Here is a 17,926-nt window from a genome sequence, read left to right as displayed (position 1 = left end):
GGGTAATCAATATAAATATTGTTTGGTATATTTTGTCAATTTCTTTTCATAATATGTAGATGGATTATTATAAGACAATGTAACGATACTCTCCTATTATGCTGAATCAATCTTAAAAGTGTTAATTCTATATAACCATATTATTTTATTTCCTTTTTTTATTTTTGTTCTTCTAATGATTTGTGTGGGGGATAAAAGCTCTTGAATAAACGTTTTGGTTTTGGACCTGGTTGGTTGGTACCAGTTTGTTTTGATCAAGGCCTATAGGCCCACAAGTCAGTCTTCACTGCAAAGGTCTGAGTAGTTGTCTGAGGAGGAATGTCTCCTTGGACAGGCTCGGCAATGACCCTGGAACTTACTAAAGGGGTTAGAGGCAAGCTTCTGGAAAAACTGATGGGTAAAAGGGTGATCCAAGCACCCTTTAGAAGTAAGGATGTGTGAGAAATATCTGAGGAAAAAACTGCTACTACCATATTAAAGACTCTGCATCTACCTCCCTGGCCGCATTAATGGGGAGATGACCTCTGAACAGTAGAATTCAGCATTTCTGCTATTGCTTAAAGATTTCAAGGAGGTGGCGGATGGGACAAGTATCCAAGGGAAAGATTTGTGTGACACGTGGATGAATCAGTAAAGAAGAAGTATATAAGGAAACGAGAGAGGAAAGAGAAGGGAATCTGCACTTTCTGCTAAGAAAAATAGAAACTAAGAATTGTAAACTTTGATATAGAAAGAGAATATATATATACAATTCGTCCTCGGCTTACGTCCGAGGAGGTCTCTTTGTCATATTCGTTTATCATTTGCATCGATTGTGGCTCTCAAGCCTACTAATCGAACTTCCAACATCCCGAACCTAGACTTCCAAATCCATACTCTACGAATTTTATTGTATAAGGCTCATTGGGCCTGAGCCCAATACTGGTTTCTTTTGGGTCCAGGTACAATTGTGCGCTTACAATTTGTATATCCACATAAATGAACATAACTTTTAGAAAATACAAAGGACTGAATGTGAAGTTTTTTACTATTAGTTATACAAATTAATGTGTTAACTTTTTAACATAAGATGAAAAATGTAATTAAGATTTATTTTTTATTTTTAAATTTTATAATGATGTTGACGTGGAATCATATTAGTTAACATATTAGTTTGCAAGCCTTCTGTACTAAAATTGGTAGTCTATTTAGTATTTTTTTTTTTTGGTTTGCTAATTGTTGGGAACGTTTTTGTAACAAGGGCAAAAAATGCAAGATCGACCGAAATCTTTCATTGGGTTCTTTAGAAGTGTCTATTTGTGGAGAATCAAGATCAAAATTATAAATGTATGATGGCAAAGGCTAATGATTCTTTAACAAAAGAGAAACCAAAATGTCAATAACCAAAAAACAAAAAAAAAAAATGCTTAAAAACAACAAACAGTACAATAGGAAGAGAAAATTGAGAGAGGTCATGAAGGAGAGAGGAAATGTTCCTCTGTACCAATATTTCCACCTAATGCTTCAGAATTATGAGAATGCTTGTTAGCTAAATGAGCTTTTGCTCTAAAGTTTCCACTCTCAAGGTAACACGTGGTTGGCTTGTATTGAATTTGATTGTGGGTATCTATATTGAGTTTTTAGTGCTCTTAATGACTAATTTTTGGTTAATAGAAGAGGCTTTGGACCCCGAGGTGTTAAGCAATATTCATTTTTAAGTTTGCTTCTGTTTGGATAAAAGGAAGGCTTGTTTTTATCATCATTATGGGAAAGAATTGACTAAACCCTCATTGGCTCCCATTTTTTAGTTGTTTCAGACAATCGGGAGGCTCACCTAAGTGAGGACTACAGTAGGCTAATGAGAGCCAACAATATTTTAAAGGCAAAAATAGGTTAGGGCATAAACTTTGGCCCACGGATAGCAAGAACTTAAGACCTCTTTTGGGGTGAAAATTTCGGATACAAGACCTTTTCCATGAGCTTGAGGTGCTACTAGCGTCCCTTGCCCACTTGGTAGCATGCATGAGATGAGCTCGTATAAAATGTCCGAAAGAAACCTACTCATACCCTCCAAACCACACTTCCTCAATTACCCAAATATGTAACATGGGCTTGGACTATTCTTAGATGAATAAATTAAAATAAAATACATGAATTGGGGCCCATAAGAAAGTTGGGCTTAGCCAAATCAGACTTATAGGAAATGTGTTGTGAAAATGGGTATTAACATTATGTTGTTGGTAAGCTTATGTGTCAAAAGTTATAAATTATTGCAAATTTGAATTCACAAAAATTAAAATTCTTCAAAGTTGACCTTTATATTGTTTACATGTACCAAAAGTCTTGCAACTCAGTGACATTATCCTATTTTAGTTGGTAAGATAAACATAGTTCAATTCTCCATTCCACACTTATTGTAATAATTGAATTATAAATATTAACAACTAATTAATTAATACTCCCTATCTAAAACTCCCACGTGACGAACACTTAACATGACCTAAAATTGTTCTATTGCAAATTTAATTTCATTTTAACCCCATTGTACATGATATCTCAACATGAATGGCCATAATACTTTTCAACATATAAGAAGGACTCCTGCCTAAAAAAGCATCCACAAATTCACAATTCAAAAAATTTCTAGCCTATAGTTTTGAGAACACTATAGGCTAGACCGCTAGAGAACTAACATTAGTCTAAAGTTTTCAACTTTGTTTTGGTAAAAGAGCTAAGTTAAACTCTTTGAGAAGCTTAAAACCCATTCCTGAAATGTAACGTTTGTCCCAACTAATCCATGTCATCTTGTTTTCGTCACTTTTTTGTCCCCACTAGAAGTTTCTCATCATACTTGTCAACTCATCACAGATTGAATTAGGATCTTAAAGCAACTCACGGAGTATGTTGAAACCGCTTAAGCAACAACCTTGATCATAATTTCCTTACCAACTCAAGACAAAGGCTTCTCCTTCTGACCAATCAATTTAGTAGCTAACTTTTCCTTGAGATGCATGAAGGTGTTACGCTTAGACTGACCAACCAAGGAAGGAAGACCAAGGTATTTCTCATGTTGACGAATAAATTAAGCCTCAAACTTGTTTTTAAATTCAATCTAAATTTCAACAAGTGTATTTTTGCTAAAAAAAACAATGATGTTTCCGCTTTATTCAGTTATTATCCAAAAGCTTCCTCATATACCTTCAAAATTCTTTGCAATGCACTACACTCATCCATAGAAGCTTTGCAGAAAATTAAACTATCATTTGCAAAAAATAAATGCAAAACTCTAGGACCCCTGTTACAGGTTATCAAACCCAAACTAGACCGAGCGGTCTGACCGAGTTAACTGAGAACCAAATTGAAATTCGGTTTTTTAAGCCTAAAGAACCAGACATCATAGTTAATTCTGTGAATAAAAAAAAATCAGATAAGTGTGCTTACCAAGGTTAGAACCAAGGCACGGTCAGAGTTGAAGCTAGAGTCTAACCACTCAGCTAAGCTTGCAAGTTGATGCTTAACAATAACCCAAAAAAAAAAAGCTCGAAGTAAACTTAACACAATATATATATTTATAAAAATAACTTAACACAATTCTATTATACTTAATTAAATTATTCATATCTTACAAGGAATATTAAAAAATTATAATTAAAATCCTTTAAAGATATTCAACTTTACTTCAAAAATTAATCATAAATTTTAATGTTTTCATGGTTATTATTTTATTTTATTAACTTTATTATTTAATTATAAAATATATGCTTGAAAACCACTAAATTTCCCTCACATATATAGATATATTAGTCAATTTTGCTAGTTTTATAAATTTAATATCTATATTTAGACTTTAATTAATTATTAAAGTAATTATGACATCATCGAGATTTGACCTCAGTTGAATCTCAGTCTAACCTTAAAAACCTTGAACCTCTCCCTTTACCGGTTCTTTGAACGATCTGAGTTTGAAAACTATGCTCTCTTACATGCCTGTACTCTAGATAAATCATCTAGTTCAACTGATATTTTGAGTAAAGTTGAAACACTCACTTTACCTTATCGTAAGTTTTACTCATATCCAACTTCAAAGACATCTCCCCAATTTTACCTTTCCGCTTTTGATATTTGATGCATGGTTTCAAAAGCAACCAACACATTATCATTGATTAATCTTTCATGAACAAATGCACTTTGGTTATCACTGATAATAAGAGGTAAATTTTCTTTAACCTATTTGCAAGAGTTTTAAAAGCCAAAATATACACAACATTACATTGGCTAATAGGGCGAAATTCTGTAACTCCAGTAGGATTGTTGTTTTGGTAACGAGAGTAATATGAGTTTAATTCAAATTTGGCTGCACAATGCCCTTATTAAGAAAATCCAACACTAATTGAGTTACGCAAGTATCTACAAAAAGGCCAAAAATGTTGCTAAAAAAGAGGGGCATAGCATCAAGGTGCAGGAGTTGCATAAATTTGTTTAAATGCTTGAGAGACTTCAATAGCTTAGAATTCTTTGGTCAGCACCCAATTCATCTCTATTGTCGCTTTCGGATGCACAACATCTAAAATTTCATTAAATTTCGTAGGTTGACTGGTGGCAAAAAGATCAGAATAATATCCTACTGAATCCTTCCTCAATCTCGTGATCCTCCTCTTGCCATATACCACCCGCATCAAAAATGCCATTACCTCCTCTTTGGTTCAGTTGTAACCGACTAGAGGACTTTGCATGGAAAAAAAAGAGGTATTTCGGTCACCCAATTGCAACCATGTGATATGAGATCTCTGATTCCACATTACCTCCTCTTTATCAAACCGTTCATTCACCCAATTTTTTTTTTTTTTTTTTTATCCCGAATAGATTGAATTATTTATGCTGGAAATGGAATGAGTATATGTCCAAATATTTTTTAAATTACTTTTTAATTGACTAAGCAAAAAAAAAGCCTAACATGAAAGGAAGGAAGCCGAACTTGATAGGTGGTCCACATACGTTTTCCGAGTGGGTTAAGTTGGGTCCATTTCTTCTTAATTCGGGCCCACGTAGTTTCCTTTGGGGACAAGCTGAACACTTCGCCGGCCCAGACCACACTCGTTAGTCACTCCCACTATATAAAGCTTTAGAAATTCGGATTCGCCAGTCCCCACCCCACACATACAGACGCATGCTCACGCTCCTTTAATAATCGAGCGAAAACGGGCGCAGTTGGTCTCTGATCCCTCCGGTACTCTCTCTGTCTCTCTGAAACCCTAATTTTAATTCTTACTTGATTCTAGAGATACGAAAGTTTTGCATAAAACTTTTTGGATTTTTGTTTAATCAGTCAGCTTTACTGAATCTCTGAAAGTGTTTTTTTGTTGTTGTTGTTGTTGTGAATGAATGATCGCATTGACAGTATCGATGTCCTTCCGTCTAATCCTCTTTGGCGTTCTGGTTGGAATCGTTAGCCTGACACGGCGTCTATCCAGAATAATGGCGGACGAAACAAGTCATAGTAGCAGGGGAAGGGGAAGGGACTCTGTACCTCCTCGTCGTCGGCGGTTATGCACAACTTGTCGATTTGCAGAGATACTTAACGGCGGCGGTAGCAGTGACGAACTTCGCCGATTGACAGAGACTCTTTTGAGCGGCGAAACTCGCACTTATTGCGAAGAGTGTAATGGTTGCCCATTGGTATCACACGGGAGCGCAATTGTGGCCGCATTATGTTCGTGGTGGCGCTTGTTTGAACCCGTGGCTTCCCTGTTTTTCCTGCCTTTCACCTTCCTATTCTACATTGTTAAGTCTCCGTTCAGAGCCATGCGCCCTCTGTTTGTCGCCTGGATGTTTATCATGACTCTTATCACTCGTGACTCTTGATGGGATATTGGATTCGGATTAGTATCAGAGTGCTCTGTAATTTTCTTTTTAAGATCTTTTCAGGGACCAAGGAAGGAAAATATGAGCAATACCTTTCATTTTTGGGTAATTTTGATTAGTTTCCATATTTTTGTGATAATTTCAATTAATATAAATCCCTAAAAACATGAAGTTGACTATATACTGACATTTAGATCATGCTTTTAATTATTTGCATTTTTTTTTTCCTCCCAATTGCAATTTGGCTACTCTATTTGCATATCTTATAAGCAACCTTGTAAGCTGATATTATAAGCAACCTTGTAAGCTGGTGCTGCTATCAATGGGAAGTCAGTTTTTATAATCTCAACTAGATGAGTGATTCATGTTTGCAGTGGAAGTCAAATGTAAAACGAACCCATGTGGCTATGAATGCCAGAACGAACCATCACGTTTGCTTTGGATAACTGGATCATCTTTTCTGCCTCTCCACGTCTTCATGTGAATGTTTCAAGTGATTTATGATGGTTCAAAATTTTGCCAATCCTTAAAAGACATTTATAAGGCCTGTGCAGTTTATTGCTTAGTCTTGTGTCTCGTTACTAGTGTGCATAACTAGGTTGCTCGGAGGGATCCGAGTACTCGAATTTAGTACTTAGCTTTTTGTACTCCATAAGGCAATTGAATCGAGTATAATTACATCTACTCCCTGATCTCATTTGGAAAGATGCACGACCCCAGTCGTGACTATATGAGGCATTTTCTTCCCATACTGAAAGGCATGTCCAGGTTCTCCTGGCTGGCTGTATTTTTTTTTTTTTTTTCAATTAAATTTCAATCACCAGTTATGCCAAAGATTGCATTTATGGGCCATGGATAGCTCCTCTTTAGGTGTTCAGACAAAAGCAAAAGTGCATAATTGGAAGAGATTATTCAAAGCCAGGTCAGTTTTGCCACTATGGTTGTTTTAGTTGTTTGCACTGCCTTACAACCACTGCTCAGTGCTCACATAGTAGGTCACATATTTTCATCTGTTTAGAGCTATGGAAGCACCGATGGTGCGAGACGATAGTGTTTCCTTTTGCTTCAGAGTCCAGCACGTGCAAGTAATATTATGTAAAATCCTGCCTGTTGCTCTTGCTTGTTACTTGTCTGAAGAGGCACTCTGCAACAACCTTTCGGCCCCAAAAGATCTGAATGGAATTACTGATTGCTCTTCTTGCTTGTTGCTTGTCTGAAGAAGCAGAGAAACAACTTTTGGAGCTAATACATCTGAATTGCCTAAGCTTGGATTGAATTTTTTCCCTGGTTAGTGACAAGATTTTGTCAAAGATACACTCTGCAATCTGCATGGATAATGGATTCCTTTTGTTTAATAGATAGAAATGTGGGACCTCATTCCTACTGTGATATCTTATAATTGTGCATTGCAAAAAAAAAAAAAAAAATTGGCTAACTGCCAATGATATACGGTGCTTGAGGAAACTGATAAGACGTTATGACCGCCAACTAGTTTGGAGGTGGTCGTAGCCTCATAGGCATGATTATGGAACTTTGGGTTGGCTTGGAAATGGAGTTTAACATAATTGATGATAGGTTCCCTACGAATATGTTTTATTGGATTAATTTCTGCATTTTTTCTCCTAGATTTGGGAGTTCGGATTGCTCAATTGCTCTTTGGATCCTCAACCTTTCATTACTTGGAGAGAACTTTTTATGCTTTCGTAAGGCGTAATCCCAAGTGTGCTATAGCAAAAATTAACTCACCAAATTTTGGCATATGACTAGTTACCACTATTTGTACTGGTGGATGAGATGTGGTGATAGCTATATCATGTGCTTTGCAAATTAATGGGAACTAATGAGGTTTGGAAGCTAATGACTCCATCTTTTTTTGCAGTTTGATGAGGAGACTGAGGAGAGATACTAGGAAATTTGAATTTCCAGGAATCTAATCTTCCTCCACGTGTATAGGAGTTAATCTTATTTCCTGTGGGGTAATGTGGAAGCATTGTCCAAGTTAACCCTATGCAAACCATAGACTAACCCAATGTTAATTTGCTTGTTCTACAAATATGTAGATCTACAGTTGGTTTGAGCCACTTGGAGCATAATATGTCTAATTATCCTCATGGCTTGCTTGTTGATGAGATAATCTCTTAGGTTCAGAGCTACTAGTAGAGATGCCTTTCATGTGAGAGTTACTTAAAGGGATTCTCATGTGTGTGTAGATCTTAATGCATCCAAAAGGAGTTTAGAAAGAAGTTGAGGGTGATGTGGGAAATGTAAGGAAAGATTTATTTTAATTTAGTCTTATTTGATTTTGGAGTCCATTGTATTTTAATTGGTATTCTATTTTAGGCTCTTAGGTTTTTAGTATTTTATTTAATTAAGGGTCTTTTTATAATTCAACAATTGAGATTTCAAGTATAAGTACTTGTGGGGTGTGAGGGCAAGGGTCAGAGTTTAAGTCTCCAGGAAGGAGCTTCACACACATGTACATTTAGATTAGGCTAGAGTAGAAATTCTATTTTGTATAAAAAATAAAAAATAAAAACAATTGAGATTTCATAAGTTGTTTAGAATTAGGTTTCCTAAGTCAACCAGAATTAAAATAGGTTGACTTAAAAGTTTTATTTCCGTTAGAATGAGCGTTTATATTTTGTAGTCTATATAGGTATCATGCTCTTATTTCTCTTGAAATTATCCTAGTGGTTTCATGCTCGCTCTATCCGACCCTAGGTGCTTATGCCCAGAGGAGTAGAGGAACTGGCTGATGGGACTAGGATTTTAGAGAGTATTAATCAACTAAAAGAAACACACCGTATTACATACCCCAAATAAAGTTGTTATTTTCCCACTTACTCTGTGTATATATATGTAAAAGAATAACAGGGACATCTCTCTCTCTCTCTCTCTCTCTTTTTCTATTTATTTATTTTGCATTTTTTTTCTTCTAAATTTGAACGCATGTAAAACGAAGACTTAATTGTATTAGTAGTCATCAATTGTAATCACTGTCTTGAGTAAGAGTTATAGAGCTCTAGCCTCTAGCTTTCCATTTCTTTGCTTGTAGTTGTTCATTACTCGGGAGAAGTAAAATCAAATTCATTGTGTTTTCACAGTGGCTGGAATGGTTTTGGCAGTGTTTGGGGTTTGTTAAAGTGGTGTTGACTAGTGGTTTTTTTGTCATGACCGTGTTGTGGGTAGGTTATAAGACTTCCAGTGGTTCGCGGTTGTAGAAGAAAGGGAGCAGAAAGAGGAGGTCAAACCAAAAACGTCACATTGGAACAAAAAAAAAAGGGTTCTATCAGTTAGCTTATGGTAGTTTATTTCCAAGGACTTGCTACTTATTTTTCATTTATATTAGGATTTTACTCCAATTATTTATTTGGTGGGACACTAACCCATGGAAAGGACTGATTGAAAAATGGGAAATTAGCCGACTATGGAATTTAGCTTGAGGAATTCACGACTATTATCCTATCTGATGTTTCATCATTAGGAAAATATGTATAGCTTTTATTAAAAAGACCCTTTGCTCAACATGTCATTAGCCATGTTGGAAAAGAATGGACAAAAAATTAAAATTATTAAAAAGACACTACAGCTCGAATCCCTCTTCCTCTGACCAGACTAGTACGTGGAGAGAGTACCATTTTGCCTAACAAGTGTGATAGCCAATAGGTAGACTTAAAGTTTTTAATTGACACGGTAATTTTTGAATGGATCAACTAAGTTAATCAGTAGAAATTGTATATTACAAATTAAGAAGTGCTAAGTTCTCGAAGTCATTCTAAAAAATTATAAAAAAAAGTCCTCGAAGTCCATACTGACACCAATTTTACGAATGAAATGAGAACTTGTATCCTAAAAAAAATATAATAAAAATGGGAAAAAAGAAATGAGGACATGGTAAGATATTTTCATAGAACTTAAATACCAATTAGTTTAGTTTAGTTTGGTTTTTTTTTTTTTTAAATAGTCCCTGTTAGAAAAACATCGGGAACACTATAAATACATTACATACGAATCAGTGTATTTTGTGTTTTGCGCGCTTTTCTTCGAATCAAAAAATTGTAAGAGTCTCTCTCTCTCTCTCTCTCTCTCTCTCTCTCTCTACAACTTAGAACCTGTTCTTGATCTTGTGTTAGAGATCGGAGATCTGAGATTGAGATCGAATGCGATTCTCAACGAAAATTCTCTCTCTCTCTCTCTCTCTCTCTCTCTTTGCTCTTCTCTCTAACTTAGAACCTGTTCTTGTTCTTGTATTAGAGGAGAACTGAGATCGATTGCGAAGATCGAGTGTGCGCACCTCAACTAAAACTCTGTAAGTATCTGCGCATTTCTTCTCAATTTGTATCTGTTCCTTAAAATCATGTTTAAAACTGTTTTGCTATCTCACATTCCGATTCAATTTGTTTTAGGTACTTTATTGTTCCTATTTTTGCCTTAATTGTTTATAGTTTGATTAAAATTACATGTTTAGTTAATTATTTATCCTGTAAAATTCTCTTTTCTTTTTAGGCCTCAGCATGTGTTTGGATTTTGATTAAATCAAATTCTTTGGATTGATTATGTTCTTTTTATTTGTAAATCTTTTTCTCTAATTTCCGATTATATATATATATATATATATATATATATATATATATATATATATATATATATATATATATTTGAGATAAAAGATAGGTATTGTATTAATAATATCAAACAATATACCAGCTAAAGATACCCTGTTTTAACGTATATAGAACAGGGGAAGGGAAAAACAATGATTACAAGGACAATATGCTCACCCGATGCTTGTGTGTTAAAACTGTTCTGCTATCTCATATTCCGATTCAATTTTTTTAGATGCTTTATTGTTCGTAATTTTGGCTTAATTGTATATAGATTGCTTAAAATTATATGGTTAGTTAGTTATTTATCCATCTTTGTAGCTTGAGTTTTTGTAAACTGAGAAGCTTGCTCTAATTTCCGTTTATATTCATAACTGTTCTGCTATCTCATATTCCGACTCATTTTTTAAGGTACTTTGATGTTCGTAATTTTGGCTTAATTGTTTATAGATCACTTGAAATTATATGGTCAGTTAATTATTTATCTATCTTTGATTTGTAGCTTGAGTTTTTGGAAACCGAGAAGCTTGCAAAAGAAGAGTGAAAGGGGGGCTTGTGGCAATTGAGGTAATTTTCTTGCTGTTTTTTACCATTTGTGGTTGAGGTTTAACAGCTGAATTTTATTCTTTATTATTGTTTTTGAAAAAATAGTTGTTTTTTAAGAATTTCACCTTCGTTGCTGTGGCGCTAGATTAGTAATGTTGCGGTGTTTAAAGATTTAAAAAGAAAAAGGAAAAGAAAAAAGAAGAAGCAATTTCTACCGATTTTAGGTTTACAAACTAATATGATAGTAATAGTGATTTGTGAATTTACCACTTAATATATTAATTTTTGTGATTAGTGACATGTTTGTTTATAAATATTATTTAAAATATTGTGAAATTTGTCACCTTAACATTTGAATTTGTTTATAAACCGTCACCTTAATATTTATAAAAAATATTGTAAAATTTGTCCTATTATTAGGCTTATTATAGTGACCTAAGGTTTATCACTATACATTATACATTATACATTTTTGTTAAAAAAAATTGTTGAGCTCTTTATGTTTATCTTATACAAAGAGTGTTCAGCAATTATTAATATTGCATTTTTTTAAGAACTCGCAAAATACTGAGTTACAGAAATAGCCCAAGGTTCCATGTAGTTTATAGTTTATACAAAACATTGTTGCCGGTTTAGCCCATTTTTTAACTACATCTAGGACCTGCCTATTAACTTTTATGCTCCCTATAGATATTCCTTCAGCCTTCCATAGAACCATGTCATCCACCCGACTTGACTTAGTCGAGCCAGCTTTTTTTTTTTTTCACTATTTCATGGAGTTGCTTGTTCTTTGTCAAAATTACCATGCTTGTGAACTGTCTCACCGTTGCTTGGTATAGTGCTTCCTTTACAGCTAGAATGACTGAATGTTTTCAACTGGGGTTGTTACTGGAATAGCAACCTTTTGAATATTTCAGTCCCTTCTCGGTCTTTAGCCAAAAATTCAAATCCCCCTCTGCCTTCCTTGCTTTTGCCATGTCCTGCCACTAGCAATATGAGTTGCCAGTCTTGTTGCCCACTTTGTCTCTCCTCTGACAGGGGCTTAGCTACTGTGATGGAACTGTCTGCTCCTTGTATATAGGCCTTGTGATACCTGTCAATCAAAAGGTTACAAGATATTGTGTCTTGTGGATTTGGATTCTCACCCTCAATTAGGAACAAATTCCAAAAGTCTGATGGAAAAATATAGAGAGGTATTTAAAGATCTTCATATGATTTTAATTGATCTAGTAAGCATAGAATAGGGTCCCTAGAGACGTTATGCGGTGGATTTTGGAAAAGAAAGGAGTTTCTCTGAAGTATATCAAGGAAATGTACAGCTCCGCTGTAACTAGTGTGAGAATAAGTAGAGGAATTGCAAGTGAGTTTCCTATCACTATAAGTTTGCAACTTTGCATCAAGGATGGATGAGCTTTAAGTCCATTTCTTTTTGCACTAGTGATGGATGAGCTCACAAAATCAATCCAAGAGGAAGTGCCTTGGTGTATGCTTTTAGCACATGATATAGGTTTAATGGATGAAACTAAAACTAGAGTTAATGCCAAGTTAGAAATTTGGTGAGACGCTCTAGAATCTAGGCTTTTGATTAAGTAGGACTAAAAAAGAGTACATGGAATGTAATTTGGTAAAAGTAGAACATAAACGAAGGGGAGGTAAGACTTGATGGTTAAGAGATACAAAAGAGCAACAACTTTTGATAACTTAGATCAATAATTCATAAAGATGGAGAAATTGAGGATGATGTGAATCATAGGATAAGAGGACGAAGTAGAGAAGTGCATTAGGAGTGTTGTGTGATCATAAAATACTCATTAAGTTATAGTGGAATGAAGGCCAAGAATACATTTGACTGACCTTAACTAATATGTTGAGGATCCATAGTTGACTCCACAATTTTGGGACTAAGGCTTTGTTTGTTTTTTGTTGTTGTTACTATCTTGGGCTACCATAATGGATTGGTAGCCTTTTTTTAGTTCGTACTTACTCCCTGCTGTTAAAAAAAGCCTAGATGACTCTATCCTTACCGTCTGTCCTTGTAATGGGAATTGAACTGATTACTTTTGCTTCCTCATAATTATACACCTGTTGGAGGATTTGATAGTTCCAGGTTCTAGCGTTCTGATCTATGAGATTGAAAACTCAATGAATATTCAAACTATCCAGCTGGGAAGAGCTGAGCTTGGGGGGAAACCAAGCCGTATCATTTATTTCTACACTTCTACCTGTGCCTAGTCTCCATTTGGTCTTTAACGAGAGGGGTGTTTGTGCAATAGCAAACACTTTTCCAGAACCAAGAGTCTTGTGGTTTCTGTGTTCCATCCAAAGGGGAACCTTTGGGGAAATACTTGGCTTGGACTGTTTTTGAGAAGAGTGAGTTGGGTTGGCTGTATAGTTTCCATACCCTCTTGGCTAACATAGCCTTGTTTAGCCAGGATGCTTTTCTAATACCTAATCCCCACAATATTTTGGTTGACACAAAGCTTCCCAACTCATTAAATGGGGTTTTCTCTTATCATTTTCATGCCCCCACCAAAAGTTGCAAATGGACCTATCCAATTCTTTACAAACAGGTTTTGGGAATTTGAAACATGCAAAAGAATAGAGGGGGATGGAATTGAGTACAGATTTTAAAGGTTACCTTCCAGCTTGTGAAAGCAGCTTTGCCCTCCAAACTTGAAGCTTCAAGTTTATTTTATCTAATAAAGCTTGAAAATGAGAGATTTTGATCCTATTATAATTGAAATTGAAGCCCAAATATTTCCCTAGTTGATTCGCAGACCTAATGTTGAGAGTTTTTTCCCATTTTGTTCTTAAGTCTGTGAGGGTATTAGGACTAAAAAAGATTTCATATTCGGATGTTAATCAACTGGCCTAACATCCTTCAGAACCAAGATAGTTTATATCCTAGAAACCAAAGGACTTTATCATTAACTTTGAAGAACAACAGAGAGTCATCTGCAAACAGGATATGGTTGACGGCAGGGGCTGATCTAGCTATCTTAATCCCACTACAGAGTTCGAATCTTCTCCTTTGATCAATGTCCACGAGGGCACATTTGCACAGAGGAGTAAGAGGTAAAGGGAAAAGGGATCTTCCTGCCTAATTCCTCTCTTAGGCTGAATGGGGGAGGATAGAGAACCATCAAGAAGGATTTGGTAGGTCACCGCAGAAACTAGAAAAGCATTCATTCCATTATGTTGGTTATCCAATGAGTGGGATAATTCATCTTCAAGAGAACTGCTTTCAGGAAATTCCATCTTAGCCTATCACAGGCTTTGTTCATGCCATGCTTCAAAGAGGCACATCTGTTTTTTTCTTTCTTGTGTTTTCTAAGGTAATTAAAAATCTCATAAGCCAAAGTCACATTATCTTGTATTTGTCTTCCCTGTACAAAAGCATTTTAGAAGGGAGTGATTAGGGAATCCATCAAGGGCTTAAGCCTATTTACAAGTGTTTTTTTTATATAGCCTTATAGATAATCTTGCAAAGGCTTATTGGCCGAAATCATTGCATTCTTCATGAGCTAGGGATTTTAGGGTGAGAATCGAGTAGTTTTTTTTAATAGAGTTTTTAGTCATATGATCAAAATTTTCTAAAAATTGATCTATTTATTTTTAACTGGTTAGATGCTTTCTAACAATAATTTAAATTTTTAATAGAACCAATTGTTTGACTAGTGACCCAATGATTCGAAGGCTATACTAGGTCAAGTTCCAACCCAAATTTAATAACTATGCTTAAGAGCATTACATTCACAAGAAACCTGAGAATTGTAAATTGGAAAATAATAGTATTGTTTGAGAAATGACCAACATGTGGCATTTTTTGAATTATGAATAAAATCACGAACCACAACCCTGAAGTTTCTATACCTGTGGTTTTATTTCCCCAAATAATAAATCTAGTGATGCAAAATTTTTCATGTGACTTTTTGTGATTGGTAGATAATAAAAATAGTCTCAATGGTATTGGTAGGCTCATGTGAGTGTTGGTGACTTGTTGTCCTCATCAAAACATGTCACCGTAGCAAGTTGTTGAAAATAATTGTGAAAAAAGGAGCCCAAGCAATAGCATAGTGATAATAACATTCTTTGTAGTATTCAAATGTTTATTGTTTGAATTCCACCTCCCATCTCCTCCAATATCTATCTATAAATAAATAAATATAATATAAAAAATTGTATTTTTAGCTCTTCCCAAAATTGACTTTTTTTACTGGAAGAGACATCCACATGCTCACCGATACATATCTCTGTATACTTACAATTTATATTACAGCACTTGACTTTAATTATAGCAAATTCTTCAATTCTCAGCCACCAAACGGACTTTTTTTTTAATGATAAATTAATTACTTGTTAAATTAGTTACGACCATTTATAAATTGAAGTTGTGTTTGTTTTCGGCTTAAAATGGTTTTTAGTGTTTTTCAGTTGTTTGGTGTGGTGTAAAATCCAGATCAAATATAAAGTGTTTTAGGCTGACCATGATGACACTAGAGATATTAGATATATAGATTCATATGGATGGTTTTAGGCTGAATCTAATTTTTCTCTCCTAAACATATGCAGATTATGATGGATCCGAGAGCAATGACCTATGAGACTTGTGTCGTATGCCAGATACTGACTACAGATCCTTTCAGGCCCACATATTGTGACCATACCATTTGCAAGAACTGTGCACTAGTCGAGATGAAGTGTGGGAGACAGCGTTGCAGAATTTGTAAGGAACCACTACACTTCTTGGTCAGAGTTATGGATCAGTTCAGGAGACCGTTCAAAATCTGCCCTATGCGAGACTATGTAATGCTGACTTGGTATCTTGTTGTGGCTTGCATACTGATGATGGTTGTTGTGGACACAGCATTTTTGGTGACGTCAGGTCTCACCGTTGGGCTGGTTTGGCCTCTACTGCTGCTCTACTTGGTGGTTTCCATTGTCATGCATACTATTGCATGGGTGATTTTACTAGCCTTCCGTGCAGTCATGTGGATCAGGTATGTTGTATGGGCGATCGGTCACCGTCTTGCATGGTTTGTTGGCCCTTGAGCCCTCATGCGCTCCTTATTGGTGCTGTTGGGTCGATTTTTGCATGATGACACTTACTTTAGATATATAGATTGGTGGATGGATATATAGATAGATACCATGGTTTCTGATGTATAGATGGTACCTGTATGCTTATGGGACCATTGGGTTTGGCCTCTGCTACTACTTTACGATCTGGTGTCTATGCTCATGTCTATTCCGTGGTTGGTTTTACTTGGCTTCCATGGATCAGATATTCTGGCCAGGTGATCGGTCACTGTCTTGCATGTTGTGTAGGCCCTTGAGGCTTCATTTGCTCCTTATTGGTGCTATTGGGACGAATTTTCCGTGATGACACTATAGATATTGGATATATAGATTCATAGATACTTGTGGATGGTTTCATGGTATTGAGGGATATGTGTAGGCCGACTTTCTTGGATGATTTTACATGATAGCTCTTTAGATATATAGATCGATACTTGTCTATGGTTTGTGATATATTGATCATATATAGATAGAAACGTGGGACCTAATTCCTTTTGTTTGAAAAAACATGTTCATATATATAGATAGAAATATGGGACTAATTCCTGCTGTGATGTCTTATAATGTTTTTAGTATTCCTAGTCCAGATTCAGCAAACTCAAATTTACGGTTGACTTGTGTAATTGGAGGGAACTCCTACTGGGATCAAACTTAAGATATCTGAATTTAAAGCTCATCCCAAACCTTCAACTACTAGCTGCATTCGTTTGTACAATACGTTAGTTGTTTTATCTTTAATTTTGCAACTTATAAATAAGTCTTCCACCTAAACAGAAAAGGTGAGATATTTAAACCTCCTTCCCACTTCTCCTCGCCCCCTATTTGCAATGGTGAACACTTCGTAATTGTAACATTGTATATTAATAACACATCTCTCCCAATAAGTTTATATATCAAGACAGAACGAATCGTGCATATAGAAAATCAGAGATGATCAAATGATTCAAATCATAAACTCTTGTCATGCTTTTCTACGAAAAAGTTGTTTATTAATATTTGAGGTGTTCACGTATGACTGATTTGGTATTTTGGATATGGTGGTTGGATTATGTTGAAGTAAAATCAATTGATTATGTATCAAAAAAACAAAAATCAATTGATTACGTTTTCATGTTGGCCGGATTGGTTTTGGTTGTGTTTGGGGCTTGGTAATCGTTGACAGTGTATGGGTTGAGGAGCTTAATTTAAAGTGTAGAGTTTGGCTTGAGGAATGCCCGGCCAATATACGATCCATTGAGAAAATATGTATTGGTTTTATTAAAAATAAAATTACAGTTTGCTCAACATGTCATTGGCCATTGCAGCAAAGAATGGACAAAAAGTTATCAAAGCACAAAATTGTTTCCTTCAAAAAAAATTTGAGATACCAATATAGAACTTAATTAAAATATATAATTTATCTGCTTTTTATTCTTGTAATGTTACTCCTTTCATTCTAATTTCTAGATTTATTTTTAATCATTTCCAATATAATAATTCGGAGACCCATGAAAAGAATAAAATTAGTGAAAAGAAAAAAAGAGGGGTGGTTGGGGGGGGGTGGTCATATTAATTAAAAAATTAGTTTTTAGCCATGTCATTAAGGGTATGTTTGGTTGAATGAATTTTAGGGTGGATGGAAAAAAAAAAAAGGGAGGGAAAGAGGCGGTTTGGTATGACATTTTTAACAATAATTTTTAATTTTTAAACAATATTACACATATTTTCACGCAGATTTTTATCTACATGTATTTCTAAAAAATATGAATAATATTGCTAGAACAATGTTACTAAACAAACCCAAAACTTTTTGAAAGGTGTTTGATTGAGAAGGAAAGGGAGAAAAGAGGTGGTGGGACCCGAATATTTTCTATCTA

The 17,926-nt window shown here is 35.1% G+C and overlaps 2 long non-coding RNA genes across 2 annotated transcripts; both read left to right on the top strand.

Moving 5' to 3' along the window:
• The first annotated feature begins 5,120 nt into the window (after positions 1-5,120).
• Positions 5,121-6,022, top strand: LOC142614014 (uncharacterized). Its single transcript, XR_012840341.1, has 2 exons — positions 5,121-5,206; positions 5,378-6,022. It is a non-coding gene; the product is annotated as an uncharacterized LOC142614014 (long non-coding RNA).
• Positions 6,023-10,033: 4,011 nt separating this feature from the next.
• On the top strand, positions 10,034-16,601 carry LOC142611562 (uncharacterized). Its single transcript, XR_012840072.1, has 3 exons — positions 10,034-10,150; positions 10,948-11,012; positions 15,564-16,601. It is a non-coding gene; the product is annotated as an uncharacterized LOC142611562 (long non-coding RNA).
• Positions 16,602-17,926: the final 1,325 nt, after the last annotated feature.

Source organism: Castanea sativa, chromosome 10 (genome assembly GCF_040712315.1).
Source record: "Castanea sativa cultivar Marrone di Chiusa Pesio chromosome 10, ASM4071231v1".
Taxonomy (NCBI): domain Eukaryota; kingdom Viridiplantae; phylum Streptophyta; class Magnoliopsida; order Fagales; family Fagaceae; genus Castanea; species Castanea sativa.
Note: the sequence above shows the minus strand (reverse complement) of the source record. Positions and strands in the feature narration are given on the sequence as shown.